At 42.1% G+C, this 22,296-nt stretch overlaps 1 protein-coding gene across 5 annotated transcripts in view; it reads left to right on the top strand.

Moving 5' to 3' along the window:
* The window catches only part of CDH18 (cadherin 18), a 621,618-nt gene that overhangs the window by 371,593 nt on the left and 227,729 nt on the right, over positions 1 to 22,296 (top strand). The gene's annotated exons all lie outside the window — the stretch shown is intronic.

Raw genomic sequence — 22,296 nt, forward strand, 5'->3', positions numbered from 1 at the left:
TTAAGCCTGACATGGCATGAGAGATCTCTTACCTGTATCTGTCTCGCACATGGCTGATTGTAATTCTTACTTTCCTCTTAGCCACTCCCCCACCAGCTTGCAGGTATTGTAATGTTATGCAGATAGGGTGTTTTGGCCAATGTTCAGTTGCTGCCCTAGAAATGTTGTACGAATGTGAACAGATAAAATGGCCTTCATATATCAGTCTGAGAAAATTATTTAGTGTTAATATTCTAGAAAAAGAGGTAATGGAACTCACCACGAACATCTCCCTTGTTCTCTTATAGTGGCAATGGCACCCATCTAAGAGGTAACAGTGCTGAATCCAGTTGAAAATAAATAAATCCCTGATTTATTGGATACTCAGTATGTGTTTGGTTATTTTTTTGTTTTCTCTATCTTCTATTATACTTATTTTTTATACATTACAGTGCCTTGCACTGTGAAGAAGAAAAGGGGGAAAGCAACACCTGATCTAAGAAAAAAGGCAGACTAAAATGTTCTTTGTCAAAACTAATTTTTTAGTTCTTTATGCCTGCTGTAATTCTTTTCTCCCCCCCCCCCCCTTTGGCATTGAAAACATAAGGAACGTATCATTTTGAAAGGATTTGACAATGTTAAGTGAAATGCAGCAGCCCCAACAGGATTTCATATTGAAATCATGAATTCATGTTGATTCTAAAGCTTAAATAGAAGCACCTGCTCATGAATTAAAGAAAGTCCTTTGTGAGCCAGAGTAAACCAAAGCTGCTGTGCTCCTGCAATAGCGTTTGTGCTTTCTGCCTCCGAAGATGGTTAATGAGAAGTGTGTAAGTGATTCAAGGGACACAGTAGAAAATAGAAAATCAAAGCTTATCATGATCTTCAAGCTATTCAAGAGTTTAAGAGTGTAGTTTGTTAAGGGTGATGGGAATTGTAGCTCTGTACTAGGGAAAGTACACATAGGGAAGCCATGTGTTTTAAATGTGCTTTGAATCTATGCTGTGTACGCAGCCTAAGCATTTACACTAAATGATCATTCCACCTTGGCCCTTCTTAGTATGCGTGTCACTTAAAAAGTGGTATGACACATTTCTCTGGAGACTTTCCATGTCTGCTGCAAAATCAAAAGTCTGCAAAACCCAAACTCCTAGTTTTGTGTGATATTGTCCTATAATTAGAAGCACCCTGAAGCACATCTCCAATTTTTTCCCTGATTGTCTTTCACCTCCACTGTACTTCCTCCCAGGCTGCTTCAATAACATTTGCATAAATGAACCATGCAGATGGGACCAGTGATGTGGTTCCATTGTGTATTAGCATTGCCCAGCCTCCAGGTAATGTGGTACCAGCATAGGCAGGGACTAAATTGCTTGCCTTGGACCTGCTGGTCCTTTTATTATAGTTTATTGTCTTGGCACAGGAAAGATGCCATAAGGACACCACTCCCAGGCTTCTGTTGCAATGCAACAGACCTCCACAAAGTTCTGTATATTCATCAAGGTTCCTTTCTCTGATGGGGAAAGGCTATAATTGAAGAATCAAGGCAAAACTAAAAAAAAAGTACTGTAGTATAAAACGACAACTGGGAAACACTGGCCTGCGAGCGCTCCAATTGGAGAACAGCCTTTACCAAAGGTGTCATGGGCTTTGAAGATGCTCAAACTCAGAATGAAAGGGAGAAATGAGCAAAGAGGAAGGCACATTTGGCAAACCCTCACCATGATCAACTCCTGCCCAGAAACCTATGTCCCCACTGTGGAAGGACGTGTGGATCCAGAATTGGCCTCCACGGTCACTTACGGACTCACTGTTAAAACTGTTTTCATGGAAGACAATCTTACTCTTTATGTTTAATGCTGTATTGTTTAATGCTGTATTGTGCTTTTAATATTCGATTGGGAGCTGCCCAGAGTGGCTGGGGAAACCCAGCCTGATGGGCGGGGAATAAATAATAAATTATTATTATTAAATTATTATTACATTACTTGGCTACGAGTGATCGCCTCTCCTGGTATGTCCCACAGAGGACCTTACGGTCTTCAAACAAAAACATCTTGGAGGTCCCAGGCCACAGAGAGGTTAGGCTGGCCTCAACCAGAGCCAGGGCTTTTTTGGCTCCGATCTGGTGGAACACTCTGTCACAAGAGACTAGGGCCCTGCGGGACTTGACATCTTTCCACAGAGCCTGCAAGACAGAGCTGTTATACCAGGCCTTTGGCCAAGGCACAGCCTGACCCCCTCCTTTGGCAATCCTCTCAGAACTCTAGCCCAATGGTTGCCATTAATCTGATTTGAACTGATTTTATAATGAAATGATTTTAGAATGTTGTATCATTTTACTTTTGTTAGCTGCTGTAAGCTTGGCTTCAGCTGGGGAAGGTGGGATATAAATTATTATTATTATTATTATTATTATTATTATTATTATTATTAAATTGAAGAAACCTCCAATAGCAGGCAGAGACGTTGCTGAAATGAAGTCATTAGCTTTTGCTCTATTTTGGCCAAGATGGGCGAAAGGACGTAATACTGGGTGCAGGAATGACTTGGTCAAGGTACAGAATGATGAGTTTTCTGCTACTGTTGGAGATCTCATGAAGTTTGTGGTGCATATTTAAGCTGACCAGTCATGGAGGATGCCCTGGGTACATATGTCACCAGCAGTACCATCTGTCTTCCCCGCAGGGTTGGCATGAGATAACGAGGGACTATGCAAAGGGACAGGCGGACATGATGGGTAGTAATTTAAACCTCTCTGTGCCTGCCTCAGTGAATCTGACCCTATATATTTAGTCTGATAGATGTGTCACTGCTGTGAAGCGTCACCAGTAAAAGATTGCACTGTACAAGATGAGTGTGACAAGATAAAACAAGACATGTCACTGCAGCCAGATGCCTGCACCAGAAAACCCCATGACATTTTGATATGGCTGTGTTAATAAAGCCCTCCATTTGTGCGGCATATGTATGCTTCTTCATATCTCTTTCTCCCCCTTCCAGATTCTGTCTCTCTGGATGTTAACTTGGGGAAATCCTGCAAATCATTGTCAGGACATCTCAACACATTTCTCCTCTCACTGTCCAAGTACTGCAAAGAATTGGGTTGCAGTCTTCATGTTTCTTCTTTCCAATTCGTTCTCATATTCATTATTTCAATCATAGGTATTCTATATACTCCAATAAGTAGCAGTTTCCATATATTATGCAATGTCTTGTTTTTTTTTATGATGTAAACCACTTTGAGTTTCTGCTTGTAAAGTGGGGTACAAGTTGTGAAAATAAATAAATGTATACCTCCATCCATATTTTTAAAAATGGAATTTTTGTCTTAACCTAAATGATAATGATTTTGATGATGGTCTGCATAAGGTGCATTTGAAGTATTTAAAACACTTTGCATACATATTCTCTGCCTTCCTTAAATAGAGGTTGCTGCTGCTGTTGTTGTTGCTGCTGCTGTTGCTAGAAAACAATTGATTATTCAGCCATGTTGCATATAAAGGTATAGGGGGTAGTGGTGGCAGACGATGTGTTGGACGTTCCATGAGCAAATGTTGGGGATTTGAACTGGAAATTACTTTGGTACACCTGTGTCGACAGACCCTGTGTGTACATGTGTTAAATTTCACAAGTTCAAGTTAGTTACATTTGTGGCAGTGTCTGGGTTGAATAGGATGAATGGGCAAAAATGCTTCTTTAAAAGCATTTGCAAGCTCTATATAAGCTGGCAGTAGTAGACTCTTGGGACTTGGGTGGCGTTATGGTCTAAACCACAGAGCCTAGGGCTTGCTGTTCAGAAGGTTGCAGTTCGAATCCCTGCGACGGGGTGAGCTCCCATTGTTCGTTCCCAGCTCCTGCCCACCTAGCAGTTCGAAAGCACGTCAAAGTGCAAGTAGATAAATAGGTACCACTCTGGTGGGAAGGTAAATGGCATTTCCGTGTGCTGCTCTGGTTCACCAGAAGCGGCTTAGTCATGCTGGCCACATGACCTGGAAGCTGTCCGTGGACAAACGCCGGCTCTCTTGACCTATAGAGCGAGATGAGCACACAACCCCAGAGTCATCCACGACTGGACCTAACAGTCAAGGGTACCTTTACCTTTACCTTTAGTAGACTCTTATGCATGGTTTCTTGTTTTTGCCTTTTGTGCATCTTGTTTCCCTCCCTCCCTTTTCGAAGCAACTGAAAGAAAAGAAAACACCTATTGCTCAGGGCTATGTTGTTCCCCGTAGAAACTGGGAAATTTAGGAACACATTAAAAACAGATGCTGAGGTGAAAAACTAATGTGCCAGTATCTGCAATTCTCACCTAACGAAAAATACAAGCAAGGCGTCTATTAGTCAGTCATGGGTGGCCAGTTTTAGTGTCCTTGGAGACTGGGGTTCTGTGCATTCCAAATCTCATTCTCCCCTCCTTTTTTTGTTTTTGAATTAGAGCAAGAGAGAGGGAAGGTGATAGCTGAGGATTCCAACATGTCAACCAATATATAACAAGTGAATATATATAGGGCATAGTATTTTAATTTGTGTGTGCAACATATTAATTATTTGCATTTTTTAAAAAAATGTTATAAAATGAAACAAAACTATTGATCTAAATATGAATTCCCAGTTTAAAGGGACCCCTGACCGTTAGGTTCAGTCACGGACAACTCTGGGGTTGCGACGCTCATCTAGCTTTACTGACCAAGAGAGCCGGCGTACAGCTTCAGGGTCATGTGGGCAGCATGATTAAGCTGCTTCTGGCGAGCCAGAGCAGTTCACAGAAATGCTGTTTACCTTACTGCCGGAGCGGTACCTAATTTAAGCACTTGCTAAATAAATAGTGGCAATGTATGTTGGAATGTGGTCATAAAAATGAGGTATAACTGAGTAGAAAAGTGACTGCAACCCCAGGTGGTTTTTCACCAAACCTTTCCCTTCAGTCAGGGCTTTTTTTCAGCTGGAACTCTCTAGAACTCAGTTCCAGCACCTCTCAGATGGGCATCACTGACATTATAAGAGTGCAAAGGTGGCATTCATGGTGAGTCCAGCACCTCTTTTTCTGGAAAAAATAGCACTGCCTTCAGTCCTGTTTATTTATAGTCCACTGCTGTAGCCATTTTAGCAAGATGTAGTCCAGATAATGAGAAGGATATGCATATAGGTTTAATATCTACCCCTTTTCACTGCTGCTGCATGCTGGCTCAACATATTCGTCAAGCCGTCCATTAAATCCAGAGACTTACCTCTGAGAAGGCATGTATGGGATTGTGCTGCAATGATGGCCACCAGCCTATAGGATTGGGCACATTCATAGAAGATAAGGTTATTAGTGTCTACTAACCATGATGACTGTGTGGGACGCGGGTGGCGCTGTGGGTTAAACCACAGAGCCTAGGGCTTGCCGATCAGAAGGTCGGTGGTTTGAATCCCTGCGATGGGGTGAGCTCACGTTGCTTGGTCCCTGCTCCTGCCAACCTAGCAGTTCGAAAGCACGTCAAAGTGCAAGTAGATAAATAGGTACTGCTCCAGTGGGAAGGTAAATGGAGTTTCCGTGCACTGTTCTGGTTCGCCAGAAGCGGCTTAGTCATGCTGGCCACATGACCCGGAAGCTGTACGCTGGCTCCCTTGACCAATAAATCAAGATGAGTGCCGCAACCCCAGAGTTGGCCACGACTGGACCTAATGGTCAGGGGTCCCTTTACCTTTAACCATGATGACTATGCTCTGTCTCTGCTTCTGAAGACCCGTTGCTAAAAACCACAGGTTGGGGGAGTGCTGCTTACGGGTTTCCCACAGGCACCTAGTTAGCCTCTGTGAAAACAGAATCCTGGATCAAATGGGCAGTCTTCTTACCTTCTTACATTAAGTGGTTCACTTTGACAGGCTTGCAGTCAGTAAGAACCTTATTATGGAAAATAACATTGAACTATTTTTTTCCCCATTTGTGACTGAAAAGGGGCCTAAATGAGATCCACAAAAAAGTACTGCAAAATAGATAAGGAATAATATGATTATTCGTGGGTACTGAAAGGGATGGAAAACGCTGGTGATCGGGCTGTATTCCTTGAAGCAAATGCCATCCACACGGAGAAATTTGGATGGGTGCCTTATGACTAGGGTCTCATGCTTTCCAGCTTGCTCATACACAAAAGCAGAACACTGTGATCATTTTTGACATTATATGCCATTGCTGGAGATTTTGGAAGGAAGATCTTAGGTCCTTGCTTGGGGATTGAATTCCCTGGTGTACTGCTCTTGTTTCTATACTTAGCTTGAAATCCAACAGAGCAAAAGTAGTGTGTGTGCGCAAAAAGAAAATGATGAATTAGGCTTCCAGAGCTAAGGCATGTCATATAACCATGAGGTATGAAGAAAAGGAAAAGGGAACTATAAATGTTGTAAAATAGTTCATTTCTGGAGAGTGTCATTTGGCGAATGTGATGAATGAGTGTTAAGGACTTTGGGATACAGTTGAAAGAAAGCTTTGTTTGAGCATTATTTTTCCTCACTAAGTAGCATAAGATAGAGAAGTGACCTTTAGGAAACAACCTTGTCTTTTTAGGATGTTTTGTTCCAGATGGACCCTAGAACTTTTAAGCTTGGTTTGGTCAGTGGGAATGTGTGGAGCTGCCATTGGCCTTGTGGCCTGACAGAGGATCATGTAAAAGTGCCAGTTGCATGGACTGATTCTGCATAGTACCCACATGTGGTCTACATATATAGTCACAACTCTTTTACTGATATTAAGTAGCCAAAGCAAGGATGGCAAAAAGAAATATTCGTTGCAACCCTCTGCAGCCTTTCTATGAATTATAGAATTGTAGAAGTAGAGGGACATTGAGGATCATCTAGTCCAGGCATCCCCAAACTCGGCCCTCCAGCTGTTTGGGGACTACAACTCCCATCATCCCTAGCTAACAGGACCAGTGGTCAGGGATGATGGGAACTGTAGTCCCAAAACAGCTGGAAGGCTGAGTTTGGGGGTGCCTGATCTAGTCCAACCCCCTGCAGTGCAGGAATGGCAGCCAAAGAATTCATGAGATATGGCCAGTCAACCTCTGTTGTTGTTTTTTTAAAAAAACCCCAATCCACCACCTTTCAAGGTAATCCATTCCATTGTCAAACAGCTCTTATTTGGTGGTGTGACTTGATTCCATGTGCCCAAATATATCAAATGCCGTTTGAAGTAACAGAAAATGGTTTGAGAAAGCTCTAAGTGATAAGGAAAACCAATACATAAATACTTGTACAAAGGCTGGTGTAAAGGAAACATATATTTAAAATTGTCACCTGGACTGAAATATATAATGAGCTGACATGAATAAGTTAATCTATAGATACAACACCATGCTTTTCTTTGACACCTTCTTTTCAAATTCAAACTATATGTTGCATGTTTATGAGAATGATCACAGAAACACTGAATGACATAGTTCCTTTCTTTCTCGTGCCAGGTATAGGGCGGTATATAAATTCAATACATAATAATAATTTATTTTGAGGTGACACTGATAAATTATAAAAGTATAAGTAGGATATATCTTTGGCTGTATTCCTGTGTACCTGAATATACATAATTAATTATAACTTTATTGAGTTTAAATGTTCATAATCAAGTGGAAACCTAGTGGGTTGTTGTTGTTTCCTTACTAGTACTTTGCACAATTATTATTCCATTGCTTCTATTAGCCACATAAATGTTTTGGATGGAAAACTTGCATTGTAATACTATAAAGTTACCATGTAGTGATTCATTTGTTTTTAGAGTGGTGTTACCAAGTCAGTGATCACTTGTTTATCTGAAACCACCTAATGTTTGCAAGTGAGGCAAGGAAGGATTTTCATGTGGCTTTCATCGAATGTCTGACAGCCTCCTGACTTACTAGTGAGCTTGCATTATGCCTATATGGAGGAGAACACATCTGGATTTAATGTAATGTGGGGATGTTGATATCAATGTGTAGACAGTCTTCTCTCTACGCACATAAACTGGGAAGTTGAGCATGATCAAGGAGGAAACTGAGGAGGCAGGGAGAAACTGCAAAAGAAGCTGAAAGAAAAGACGAATGTGATAGAATGAAGAAAAGTCATAAAGTGGAAAAGGACAGCGTTTGCTAACCTGGTTCAGGATCTCACTTTCCCCATCAAGACTCCACTAACAGATTAACAGAGATAAATCTGTGAGGTCATTATTTTAAAGAACTCTGCTCATTAAAAAATGAGTGTTATGAGTGAATGTCTGGAATCTTGTGGGTTCTAGTCAACACTTGATCACAGAGATCTTCACAACTGCTACTTCATGATCGTGGAATCTCGAGTTTGGCTTCAAATGCATGAAGCTTTGGCTGTGGAGCTGTCAGGTATAATGGATTTCATTTGCTTGGTAACAAAACTTTCCAACTCCTGTGGTAAAGTCATCGAGAAAACAATAACTGCAGAACTCTTCAATCTTTCATATCTTTTCAAGGAGCAATATCATGAAATGAAGCTAATAAAAAGTAATATTAGAATCATCTTCCTGAATTATATTTTTCCCCCTGTATTTTTTCTTCCCCAAAGATATCCTTTGTCCAATGTTATACTAAATATAATTACTGGGACCTGTTATTAAACCCAGAAGGCAAAAAAGTGGGGAAGCTTTTGTGGGGGGAGTGTTATTTAAGCTTCCACAGTTCCACATTTTTCTCCCCTTATTTGTATAAAGTTAATTTTTATGGTGTTAAGGAATGACACTTTGCAGACATAATACCCACCCATTCACAGCTGCATGCAACTCTTTCTGTTTGTATGACCTATTCCAGTAAACAAGAGCAGCAAGGAGAATGCAGGAATACATCCAGGTGTGGGTTGTATGAAATTGCTGAGTAAGGTTTGACTTGTAGAAATTTGAGTACAGATTTAGAATTTGCCCTAGTTGTTGCAGATAGCCTATGACACCTGCTTTCATAACGGTGTGGTCTCTGAAAGCAAATAAATACATGCATGAGTCAACTGGTTGTGTAAATGTCTTTGTGTGTGTGTGTGTGTGTGTGTGTGTATGTGCACATTACACAGAAGGCTCTTAATATTTCCAATATTCTAATATTCTAGGCGACCAAACCCTTCCCACCTTTAGAGCAGTGTGCAGGTATATTTAATGTAGTGGCAATACCTTTCCATTTGCATGCTAATTTTGCAGCTGATGTTTGATCCTGAACTTCAATTCCTGGTTGAGATCTGATCTTTCACTACATTATTCAAAAGCTGAAAATGTGACATGTTTCAAAATGTCATTGGTGAGAACTTTAAAGTTCATGCTAACTGGCTTCTGCTTCATTATATATTTTTCCCCTGCTTGAACTTTTTTTCTTTGTATGTATAACATTTTCTTCCCCTCTTATTAATGCTCATCTAGGTCACAGCAGCAGGGGAGAGATACAAAAGGAAGTACTGAAGATATCAGCCCTTTACCATTTTGCTCCTTTGAGTATGAAAATGGGTCTCCAAATGATGTTTAGGTCTTGTCAAATCCTATGATCTCCTGTGCGATTTGGGTCCAGTGCCCTGTTCAAAACTGCCTGCTTCTGCACTGTGTCTTCCTCTTTATCACAGTGGAGGCCCTGCTTATCAGTAAAGCTTTGATATATTCTTTTCTTTCTTTCTTGCACCTTCTTGTAAATTTGCAGGAGCCAGGATTATTTATACACACATCTAGCTTGCACAAATCAATGGAAAATTCTTTGTCTAGAGTCTCAAGTTTCGCCAGGTATCAGGCATATTTTGCACCTGGCCCAAAAGTTGTATTGAAAAACATGACTTCCGAGCCATCTGGCCCAAAAATGGCAACTAGGTATCGCATTTTGGCGAAACTAACCCTGGTTTAAGGATCTGTTTGTTACCTAGCTTATATATCTGTGTTTCTAACACGGGTTCAATTAAAATAGGTTTTCATCTTATTAGAATGCTCATTCCCTTGATAGGATGCTATTTTGTTTCTTCTGACATCCAAGTTGGTCAAAATCTGAGTTGAGACCTATAGTCACTATGGTGCTGCTTTCCTACCTAAGTGGTTTAAATATATCTGTCTCTCATCAACATACACAATTCTTGTTTCCTTTTTTCTGTCATCCATTCATGATGCCACAGTTGTTGTCTTATTATTCAGTCTTCTGCGTTCTCTTCTATCAGATTTACGAGAAAGAATTAAACTGTCGGTGTCAGATCCAGACACATACTATGTCAAGCAGGGTATATAGAAGCTCTTCAGTTGCTTGTGACCAAAGTATTGAACATACCCACAAAAAATATTCTAAACTAAAATGTGCCTTTGTGGCTGTGAAGCTAGCTAGGCCAGGCATAGGCAAACTCCGGCCCTCCAGATGGTCAGGACTACAATCCCCATCATCCCTAGCTAACAGGACCAGTGGTCAGGGATGATGAGAATTTTAGTCCCAAACATCTGGAGGGCTGGAGTTTGCCTATGCCTCAGTTAGGCCATATCTCTAGCTAACTATCATCTATCTATCATCTATCTATCTATCTATCTATCTATCTATCTATCTATCTATCTATCATCTACCTATCTATCATCTGTCTACCATCTATCTATCTATCTATCTATCTATCTATCATCTATCTATCTATCTAAAAAAAAATTGTAGACTGCAATTCTATGGGAGGGGGAAAATCAAAATGGATGACATCAATTATACGTTTATACAAGCCCCATAACCACGGGATGCCTTTGCCTGGTGGCACTGTAGCCCATAGATTGCAGCAAAATACTGGGCAAGGTTTTGCCCAGTCCCCTCTCTGTGTGATGGGCTCATGGGAAAAAGCTGTCCCTTGAGTCATTGCTTCAGAAGGGAGGGGAAAGCCTATATAAGGCTGCTTCCTCTGGAGCTCACAGCCATTTTGCTTTGAGAGCTTCCCGCCTGCCCAACCTCGGGTTAGAGCCTTCACTGAGCAATTTTGGGTCACTGGTTGACAGGGCTGGAAATGATTTTATTTTCCCCTCTCAGCCTGATTGACACTTGGTTGAGTCCCCCCCCCCCCCCCGCCGCCCTTTCCCTCAGTGAAATTATGACTTTCCTTTGTTAGGCAGAAGAACATTGTATGAGGGCAGAAATGGCATTGGTCAGGATCAACATATTATAGGGGGACACATAAGGGGCCTGAGTGGAGGATTGACCATGGCAAACCCAAGCTTGTGTTCAGTATCTGCCTGGTTGAAATCTGCACCCTGGTCCCCCAGTGAGGCCTTGCTTGCTTGGCTTGCACAAAGGGCAAGGTTCAACATGGGCCACCTGTTGGGATGCGTCCAGGAAGACGGGGGCATTTGGTAGGCCCCCAGCTGGCTCCAGCCACCGGCCAGCAGCCGGGCGAAATCCGGTTCTCGGAACAGCATCAATCAGCGACTCGAGCCTCAGAAGCCTTCAGAGACTGAGCACGCTCTAATCAGCAGAGTAAATAACTTTTCACAACGGAAGTGGCGGACAGAGGCATATGTAAGCATATTTACAGGCGTTTATTCAGCATCAGGAACAAAGGAAAAACATGTCTGCTTCCCTTCGTGTCCAAGCAAACAGCCATATAGCAAAAGCAATAGACAACGGAAGTTCCCAGCAGACTGTGCTGGAAGTAAACAGACATGTGGCATACAACAATACACACATCTGTTCTAAAGGTGGAATGGAACTATTTCCTAACACCACCTTCCATCGTACAGGTTTGGAGTGATCCAAACTCAGCAAATCCATTCCATCAACTTGGGGCTTCTGGAATGATGAACTGATCCTGCGACCCAATGCCATGCCAACCTTTGCCCTACCTCCTACTGTCAAATATTTGGCCTGATTTTATCCCATCACCATTGTACAGTCTGGTTATTTTGCTGCTCTCATGGGTCACATCGTATGTCTGCCTAGGCAATAAAAACCATGCAAAAATGTGTAACACCACAGGACATTAGCTAACAATTACAAAATATGTTTTCTTCGTTGTCTACATAAGACACTGCTTTGGGAGTCTGCTCGCTCCCAGTAGTCTCTATATATTTGTGAATAAACATATATTACAAGGATGTCTCAACTCAAAGGAAACAAAATGCAGTAGTGAGTTTCACAGCTTGGGGAAGTGGTGATAACTGCTTTATAGGCTTGCCGTAGGGTGTAAAAACTACCATGAAAATATATTAAGTGAATTTTAAAATAGGTTTGTAATATGTTGAAACAGTCTAAGATCCTAAAATATTTGTTAAAAGAAACAAAGAGTTGGTACCAAAGAATTTACAGATGAAAGTATATATAGTACACACAATACAGGACAAATGCTAAAATACCTCGTGTTTAAGAATAGGTATTTTGAAGGTTTAGAATGTAACAATTATTTCCAAATTAACATCCTATGCGCAAGTAGCAGAAGAAAGATAAAGAATTGGTTATTTTGTTATGTAATTGACTCCTTTCATCATGTGCAGGTATTCTATCCAGCATGTAATCCACAAACACTTTTATATTACTATAGGAAAATGCACATTCACGCTGCAGCCCTATACATACTTCCATGGGAGTAAGCCCCATAGAACTCCACGGGGTTTACTTTTGAGTAGACAATGTATAAGGTGATTTTGTAAAAGGAAATCGTAAAGCATCTTATGAAAAATTAAGCTTTTAATGTGTTTGCTCCCGTAAATAATGGACTTATTGTTTGCTTCTGCTTCCTAAACAATCAAGATGTAAAAACCAGAGAACAGCAATAAAAACATGCTGGGAGTGCAGTTGGGATTTTTCATATCCTGTCAGTGAAAATCAAGGTGACCCAAGATTGAGAGATTGTAGGTTTTGTGTACTCTTCAAGGTGTTGTTTCCTCCCCACACCCATTTTCCCTCTTATTGTTCCACTGATGTGTCAAATTGAGTACTGTATGTTGCGGAGGAATGCTAACACTTGAATCAGAGCCGCAAGGTCTTTTATTTTCTTCTTAGATCTTCCATATAGGTGACATGCTGCTACTTGATGTGCTTGAGAGGAGTACAGCAGTTTAAGGAAATAAATATTGCCAGAAATCAGAGAATGTTAGACTTCCGCAAAGACCAAAGTAAAGAGGAGAAGGCCAAAGTCTAGGTTTCATGACCTAATTATAATAAGTTCTTTTTTAAACCACGGATAGAAATGTGCTAAAAGGAAATGATATTTCAAAAGGGTGAGCTGAATACACATGAGCTCAAGCAAATGGTATTGGCTCCTTCTGAAGGGGGTATGGAGGAAGGAATGCATTTTTAGAAGGGATGGCACAAGGGTTTGTTTAAGCTGGAGTTGGAAAAGGTCACTAGGGGTTTAGAAGACCCCTTCCCCAAAGGGAGGCAGAACTCCCAACCCTCATATTTTCTCTCCATTTTCATTCAAAATCCAAGCATCAGGTGAGGCAGTCTAAATGATTTCCTCACTTCATACTTATCAAAAAAGTTAATCGGAAGGGAAGGGTCTGCTCAGTCGAGAAGATGATAACAGCAACGTAGCAGTGGTTATGTTTGATCATTGTCCCCATTTTGTTTTCTCCTGTGTTTTTGCGTCTTTGTGCAAGTGAGGCATGGCTGGCAGATAGATGAAGGTGAGCAGAGGGCTCTGTCAAATTTGTTCAACGGAAAATGAAATCTTTTTGCTGCTGCTTCTGTAGCCTCAAGGAGAACACGGAGCCCTTGACCAATCACTGTTGCCTTGTCCTCCTTTCAGAGAAATCCATTTTTTCCACTCCAAAGGAAGCACCTGACATCTAGCAATAACTTTCGGGGGGGGGGGGGTTGTGTCAAGATGTCCTCTTGTACCAGTATTCAGGTGTCAGCTTTCTCTCACAACCAGTTTGTGCTATAATGCTAAACTGCAAAGTGGGGGGTGGGATTTGGTTCCTTATGAAGGTTGCTTAGAGAAAGCATTTGTGCGAATTTTCACAGTGGCTACAGACTTAGAAATTTCCTGTTAAACTATAGCAAGCTGTTAGGCTAAGAGAGCAGGACTACAAAACATGATGCAAGGTGACTGTCAGTGAAGACTGTCAATGGAAGAATGTCTAATGGAAAGGTACCAGAGCAAACTAAACAAGCTGACTTTTTTTTGAAAGAAAAAAAAAAAGCAAAGACTTTTCCATAGAAATCCATTCATTTGGACCAGGAAAACAGGTTTAAAAAGAAAAAAAGAAAAAAAGAATTTCTTATAATAATGTTGTGCATCTTCAGAGTCTTGAATCTGGGGGGGCTAAATGTCTTAAGTTCAGGGGTAGGAAATCCTTTTGCCTCCAGATGTTATTGGACATCAAGGTCAGCTAACATGACCAACAGTTAGGGATGCAACATCTGGAAAGCCATAGATGCCAAATCGATGTTTTAGCTGATAAAACTACCAATGGTGAAGCAGATTACTTCAAAATTTTGCAGCAGCTGGTATTTACGAGCAGTAAATGAATAAAACACTATATTTCCCACTATTTGATTCTTTTAAATAATTTTGCAGTAGGCTTTATGATGTTTTCATGTCTTGAAATCTGGATCAGCGGTGCAGGTCAGGATACTGGATAATGCTGTGATAGGAGTTGGTGCCTCGTCTAGAACACGCTGCCAACCATATTTCTTTTTAATCAGTTCAGTTATAGGGTCCGTTCAGAGGTTTTGCAAAGACTTAACGCTCCTCAGTCTGACTTCTCATAGATGAATGTGTGAGCTGCAGGACGGTCCTCCAAAGTTTGAAGATTAATGTTCAGCAGCGTCAATGCATTCCTAAAGGCTGGAAGAAGGCTTAGTAGCTGAAACAGCCAGGACACAACCCAAAGAAGCAAGTAGAGGACCTTATGCATTATATCTTGTGCTGCCCCTTATATAATGAAGCAAGAGGAAGATTTTTAGCACCTATAATGGCAAGGTCCCCTGGCCAGAACCCCTCTGACATGATTTTATATCTCCTTCCAGACACAGATAAGTATGTGACCTGGCGTGTACCACTCTGCAACTGCCACTAGGAAAATTAGAGCAAATTATATAGCCAAGGTAGCAACCAACTAAAGGAGATGAATTTATTTGACCATATCTACATCAAGCTGGGAGGTGGGTGGCGCTGTGGGTTAAACCACAGAGCCTAGGACTTGCTGATCAGAAGGCCGGCGGTTCGAATCCCTGCGACGGGGTGAGCTCCCGTTGCTCGGTCCCTGCTCCTGCCAACCTAGCAGAAAGCATATCAAAGTGCAAGTAGATAAATAGGTACCGCTCCAGCAGGAAGGTAAACGGCATTTCTGTGCACTGCCAGAAGCGGCTTAGTCATGCTGGCCACATGACCCAGAAGCTGTATGCCGGCTCCCTCTGCCAATAAAGCGAGATGAGCGCCACAACCCCAGAGTCGGACACGACTGGACCTAATGGTCAGGGGTCCATTTACCTTTACCTACATCAAGCTATATTCTATCTTTATCACCAGACTCCAAATATAATTGCACATTGTATTAATTAACATTATTTTTAATATATTAGTGGCCATGTGATAATTTTAGCTTATAACTTTTATTGTTTAATGTCTTAACTTGTATATTAAGGTACTTTTATAGCTCTGTTTAGAGTAGGTAATGTCTTGATAATATAAATGTTTTAAGTTTTTTGTATCAATTCAGTATATTTTCTTTTAATTGTTGAATAATTCTGTGTACATTGCGGTAGCCTTAGGCTATGTGCAATTACTGGTAAACTGACTGAGCGTTCAGGTTTCCAGCCACTCCATCCCAACTCCTTCTTTCTGTGTTCTTCCTTCCAAAAGCCAGCTAGCTTTACGGTGGCCAAGTTTGCAGATGATACTGAACGGTTCAGAGTCATTTTAACAAAAAAGAGATGGTGAAGCTCCTAAAAGCAGAGTGAATGGGTAGTAAAATGGCAGATGCAATTCACTGTAAACAAGTACAAAAAATGATGCATATCAGGGCAAAAAACAACAACACCCCCAAAAACGCCATCAGTTTCACATGTACATCCACAGGGTCTGAATTGGCAGTGACAGGCCAGGAATGCAACCTTCGAGTCATAGTAGATAGCTCAATGGTCAACTCAATGTGTGGCAGCTGTGAAAAAGGCAAATTCCATGCTAGTGATCATTAGGAAAGGAACTGAAAACAAAACTGCCAATGTCACAATGCCATTATGCAAATCTATGGTGAAACTGAATTTGGAATACTGTGTACACTTCTGGTCACCTCAACTCGTAAGGGCTATTGCAGAGTTTTAAAAGGTTTTGAAAAAGGCAGCTGAAATTATTAAGGGGGCGGAGCAACTCCTCTTTGAGGAAAGGTTATTTTTGTGACTTTTTAGCTGAGAGAAAAGGCGAGTGAGATGATAGAATGATAGAAGTTTATAAAAGTATCCATGGCATGCAGAAAGTGGGTGGTGACAAGCTTTTCTTCTCCCTCTCATATTACTAGAGTTTGTGGACATCCGTTTTAGCTGAATATTGGAAGATTCAGTATAGAATCACATTCAGCACAGTTGTCCCCACAGGTGACAATGATTGCCTCCAACTTGGATGGCTTTAAAAGAGGATTTGGGAGGGGGGGTGGAGGATCATGGAGGACAAGAATAACAATGCCTACCAGCCATCATGGGTATGTTCTACCTCCACTGTCAGAGGCAGTATGATATCATTGTTAGAATTCCTGCTCCATGATTGCAGGAGCCAGTGTGGTGTAGTGGTTGAGAGCGATAGTCTTGTAATCTGGGGAACTGGGTTCGCATCTCCGCTCCTCCACATGCAGCTGCTGGGTGACCTTGGGCCAGTCACACTTCCTTGAAGTCTCTCAGCCCCACTCACCTCACAGAGTGTTTGTTGTGGGGGAGGAAGGGAAAGGAGAATGTTAGCCGCTTTGAGACTCCTTAAAAGGGAGTGAAAGGCGGGATATCAAATCCAAACTCTTCTTCTTCTTCTTCATGGGTTTGTTGTCTTTCACATGGCGGTATATGTTTTGACTCCACAGAGTGGGAAGTGACAGAAACAGGATGTTTGTGTTACTGTGTTCCGTGAAGTGGGACTATTGTCCTTTGTTCTTTTTCTCTTTGCTGTCTAATGCTAGAGAGAGAGGGAGCCATGTTGCAGTGCTCGTGTGTGTTTATATGCAAATAAAGTAGATTAGCCAAAATGCTGAGTTGCTGAGGTCTGTCACGCAAGGTGTGCAAACTCTGCAGATCCCTAAGTGTGCCGGTGTCTGTTGGCATTGCTCGCTGTGATGTTCAGGCAGAAGAAAGCTTTTGAAGCTCCCAAACGATTGACCAGGAGGGAGGGAACATGCCAGTCGGGCATGTGACTCTACCAGGGTCCTACTCGAGTATAGGCTGAACTCCTGACAACCATTTCCTGGGAATCATAGGAGGGCATAGTACTGCTGTGCTCATGTTCTGCTTGCAAGTTTCCCACAGGTATTTGGTTGGCCACTGTGAGAACAAGATGCTGGCCTCATGGCTCTTGTTAGGTTCTTTTTATGTTTTCCCTGAGCTTACCAAGTCCACAATGAGCTTTTTTGGGTTCCTTCTGTCCCATTTGGTGTATTTTTGCTATTCATGTTTTCCCTTAATGCACGTTTCACCAACCCTTCTGATATCTCCTTCTTGTGAGAGGGTGGCTACATAAGGACTTGCATTCAGACAAGTGAGTCCGCTGTTGGCATTTGTGATATTACACCACCAGTGGACGTGACTTTGTTCCTGCAGAATTAATGTTCAGCATACAAGCAGCTTACATGGAAGTCTTGTGTGTTTGCTATTGGTGTGTGGAAAGTGTGGATAGAAGCCTCTCAGAATAGTAGAACATGCAGTGATGTAATGAAGCTGGATAGCAGTAGATGCACGGCCAAACCACGTAACTATCAGGGGACTTCTGTGCCACAAGGTATACTAATGATCTCTAGCTCAGATGGCTGGTTTTTCTCTTGTTAAGTATTAGACAAATTAATGAGTAAGCCTCTGAGTTGTTAATGGAACTTCCATGTAGATCTGAATACCAGGCTCTTGAGGTATACCATAGGGGGAAAACTATAATTTAGGGTCAAACTAGATGTGACACCATTCATGCAATTAGCAATTATTCCTGAACCAGATCCCCTCCCTCCAGGCATTCTGTTTGCATCGAGAGAAAAGCTCCAATCGCTGCGCTAAAAGAACATTGATACAATTGCTAGTCGTGGGTACGGGTTCCTGTCCAGTTTTGCTCTATGAAACCCTCTTGTCTGAGACATCTGGCTGCTGGTTGTTGGAAACAGAATGTTGATTTAGTGCTCTGATCCAGTAATACAGTTATTATCCTCTGAAATGCAAAAGCCCTGATGCAGAATGAATTCTCTTCAGTAACCGGATAGAGAGGGGCATTTATCTGTAAAAAAAAACCACCCCAACAAATCCAGACCATTCAGTGAGCTTTATATGCCCATCACAGTGCAGATGGAGTTGCTTATCCTTGCCACATTGGCTGTGGTCAAGGGAACTTGCATATTCATGCCACTGGCCTTTTTTGCTGGATCCAGGGAAACACTTTTGCCTTCTAGATTCAAATAGGAATGCTGTGTGTGTGTGTTGTCGATCTTTGCAATATTTTAGTGCTTACATTTCGAGTCTTGGCAGGTAGAAATGAAAAATAATGGGGAGGGGAGGAGAGTTAAGTGGTCATTTTCAAACGTCAGAAAAGTTTTGGTTCACTTAGCATCTGAGCTCTGGGTTGAAGGTTCAGATCACTGCTTTGGTTACCCTTGACTTTAACTGGCTGAGAGAGAATGAGAAAAATAGACCACAAATGAATCACAGTCTTAAATTGTCGGGCATTTTGCCAGCAGCTGAGCTATTAAAGCTGGCTTTCCCATCAACGCTTAAGCAACAGGTTTTTGAGAAGTCAGCTTTAAGAGGACAGCTAAAGTTAGATAAAGGGCTTTATTGCTTAAGCCCCAACTAATGAGCTCTTGAGTGTTTTAAGGCCGTTTTGCCAATCATTCTCTACTTTCTCGCGCGCACACACACTGCAGTAATTAAGGATCTGTTTACATTTCAGCTGCGGACCTAAAATGTTATAACTCAAACACATTGTGTGTGTGTGTGTGTGTGTGTGTGTGTGTTGGGGTGAGGCAGATGGGGAATACTCAGCTGTGCTGTTACTGTGAGAATTCAGAGTACTATTTATCACCTGTAAAAGGTATCCCAGTGATTGCTTTCTGCCACATGCCCTTCTCCACACATTAAGATCTGCAAAGTCAGCCTTGTTCCATTTATTTATTTATTTCTTGCTTGCTTGCTTGCTTATTATTTATTTATTTAAATCAACTTATTTAATTATCTATTTTAATTCCATCTGCAAAGTCAGGGAGCATAGCTTTGGGACAGTGGTACCCACTCTGTGGAGTACCCTCCCCAGACAGCCTTCAACTTTATTTCCTCCTCCTATACCCATCCCACTGGCATCCCTTTCCTGCCTATTGGATTCAAACCCTCCTTCATAATATCTCTACCCCACCCTACTCCCATCCTGAGCTATTGCTGGTTTACTTTTAGCTTCTAAAAAGGGGAAGAGGCAGCATGGAAATGTTTTAGTAAATTAATAAATAAATTCTGCCTTGTCCTTCATGTTATGACAGCTCACATCCAAACACTATCAGAGGTGCCATCACCGTAGACTCCCTCAATACATCACAGTGCCTGTGAAATGTTCTCTTCCAGGTTTTTTGTTCTCTCAGCCTCTGTTTCTTCCTGTTAACAGCTGGGAGCAAATCCAGCTGTGATAGATACAGCTCTGCATATATATATTTCCATACAATTGCACAGTATATGCACTTGTTCTCTTTCCCTTTCCAAGTTCTGCTTTAGTGAATTGATTCATTCTTGCCCAATTTCTGTGTCCTTGCTTTACATTGCTCCATTTCCACTTTCCAAAACTGTTTCAGTGGTTGATCCCCTCCCTAAACGTCTTGCCAACATTTATAAATTTCCTCATTCTAGTCTGATGGTTTGTTTGCTTTTGTAATGTACCTGGTCTCAACTGCTATGGGTGGGTAATAGTATATTAAAAATAGTATATTGTAAGACCCTCCCCACCTCAATAAAAGAAAAAGAAAAATCCAGAGATCCTGTTACTGTATTTTTCGCTCTATAAGACGCACCAGACCACAAGACGCACCTAGTTTTTGGAGGAGGAAAACAAGAAAAAAAAAATATTCTGAATCTCAGAAGCCAGAACAGCAAGAGGGATCGCTACACAGTGAAAACAGCAATCCGTCTTGCTGTTCTGGCTTCTGGGATAGCTGCACAGCCTGCATTCACTCCATAAGACACTCACACATTTCTCCTTACTTTTTAGGAGGGAAAAAGTGAGTCTTATAGAGCAAAAAATACAGTATATCATACGAGACTTCCAATAGTCATGAATAACTTCGCCTCCTGCTTTCTTTAGAACTTAGACACCATTATTGTTTTCCAGGATTGGATTTTAAATATAACTATTAATCCTTTCCCATCATTCCACATTATTCCTGCCTTCTGAAAAATTTACCTCCCCAGCTCTAAATGTAGCTTATGTCACAGCTGCACATTCCACTGGTGCACTGAGGAGGGGTGGGGGGAAACTGACAATGCAACAGCCCCAAACGACCTAGTGAGTACATGTTCCACTGTCAAGAAGTTGCTTTTTAATAACATATAACATACAAGTCCAACCCTGTGTTCTGTCTTGTAAGGAAGGGTTACCAGACTTCCCCGTTTCCTGGGGACAGTCCCCAGATTTGCGAATAAGTCCCTGGACAAATTCAATGCCTGGAATGTCCCTGGATTTCATCTAATGTCCCCAGGAAACGCAGCAGCGGCAGCCTCAGCAGCCCAGAGCAGTTGGCTCTGGCTGGCTTCAGGAGCTGCTTGGAAGTCCCCATATGATGATGGTGCAGGGGCTCTAAGATGCAGCTTCCGGGCTGCCTCCACCTTCCCAACTAAGCTGTGAAGGGAGGCTTCATGCTGCCTATCGGAGCAGCCCCCCAACTCCTAATTGCATACAAGCAGGAGTGGGGCGGGGATCTCTCAGCTTCACACTGCCTATCAGCGCTTGTGTGCAAGCAGGAGGGGGCAGGGATCTCCCAGTTGGGAAACTGGAAGCCTTCCTTCCCAGCTGAGGAATCCCAGCCCCCTTCTGCTAGCACGCAAGTAGGAATGGGATTGGGGCTGCTCTGACGGGAAGGGAGGCATTGCACTGCCTCAGAGATCCCTGCCCCCTCCTGCTTGCATGCAAGTAGGAGTTGGGATGGGGCTGCTGCGAAACTCAGTGTGAAGTCTCACTTCCCAGCTGAGGGACCCCTGCCCCCTCCTGCTTGCACGCAAGTAGGACTGGGACTGCTCCAATGGCAAGGGAGGCATTGTGCTGCCCAAGCCTCACTGCCGCTGCTCTCAGCCCTCCTCCTTCGCCTTCCATGCCTGACCCAGCACACAGCACTTCCCCACCACCACTGAAGAATAACTCAGGGGCTGCTCAGGCTCATGGAGAAAGGAGATAGAAGCCTCAGAGGAAGGGTAAACATGGCGGTGGAGGTCAAGGAGGCGGCAGTCACCCCTCTGCCACCGCCATCGCTGCAGCATCAATGTTCCGAACGTGTGTATGTATGTATGTATGTATGGATGGATTGATTGATTGATTGTGTCCCAGGATTCATTGGGGAAAAAACCTGGTAACCTTATTGTAAGGTATCTGGGCAAATGAATGGGTTGCACAGAGCAATATGAATACATAAGCACTTAATGAAATATGGGCGCATCTTGTTTGTTGTTTTGGTTTTTCAATGAGGCATCAATTTGCTTCATTTGTAGCTGATAGCATGATTTAGTCTAGTTTATGGCATCTTTGATAATGACAGAACCCTGATTTCAAATGTTAGGTTTGGACAACTCACTCCTGGCTTCAAGAGTGTGAATGCAGACCCTCCAAGTGTCCCCATTTTCCATGGACAGTCCCATATTTATAGAAGCCATCCCAGTTTCTAATTTGATCCTAGAATGTCCTGCTTTTCCTTAGGAAATCCCTATTTTCATTGGGAAAATGTTGCCCCCTGAGCCAAGGAGATAAGTAACTATACAACCTTTAGAAGACATCTGAAGGCAGCCTTGCATAGGGAAGTTTTAAAATGTTTGATGTTTTATTCTGTTTTTATATTTATTGGAAGCTTCCCAGAGTGGCTGGGGTAAAATAATAATAATAATAATAATAATAATAATAATAATAATAATAAATAGGACACCCCTATTTTCATTGGAGAAGTCTTGGAGAGTATGAGGAATGTGGCTGCAGAAAGTGAGGCAAACCAGCCAGTTGACA

The sequence above is a fragment of the Podarcis tiliguerta genome (genome assembly GCF_965153285.1).
Source record: "Podarcis tiliguerta genome assembly, chromosome: 7".
Taxonomy (NCBI): domain Eukaryota; kingdom Metazoa; phylum Chordata; class Lepidosauria; order Squamata; family Lacertidae; genus Podarcis; species Podarcis tiliguerta.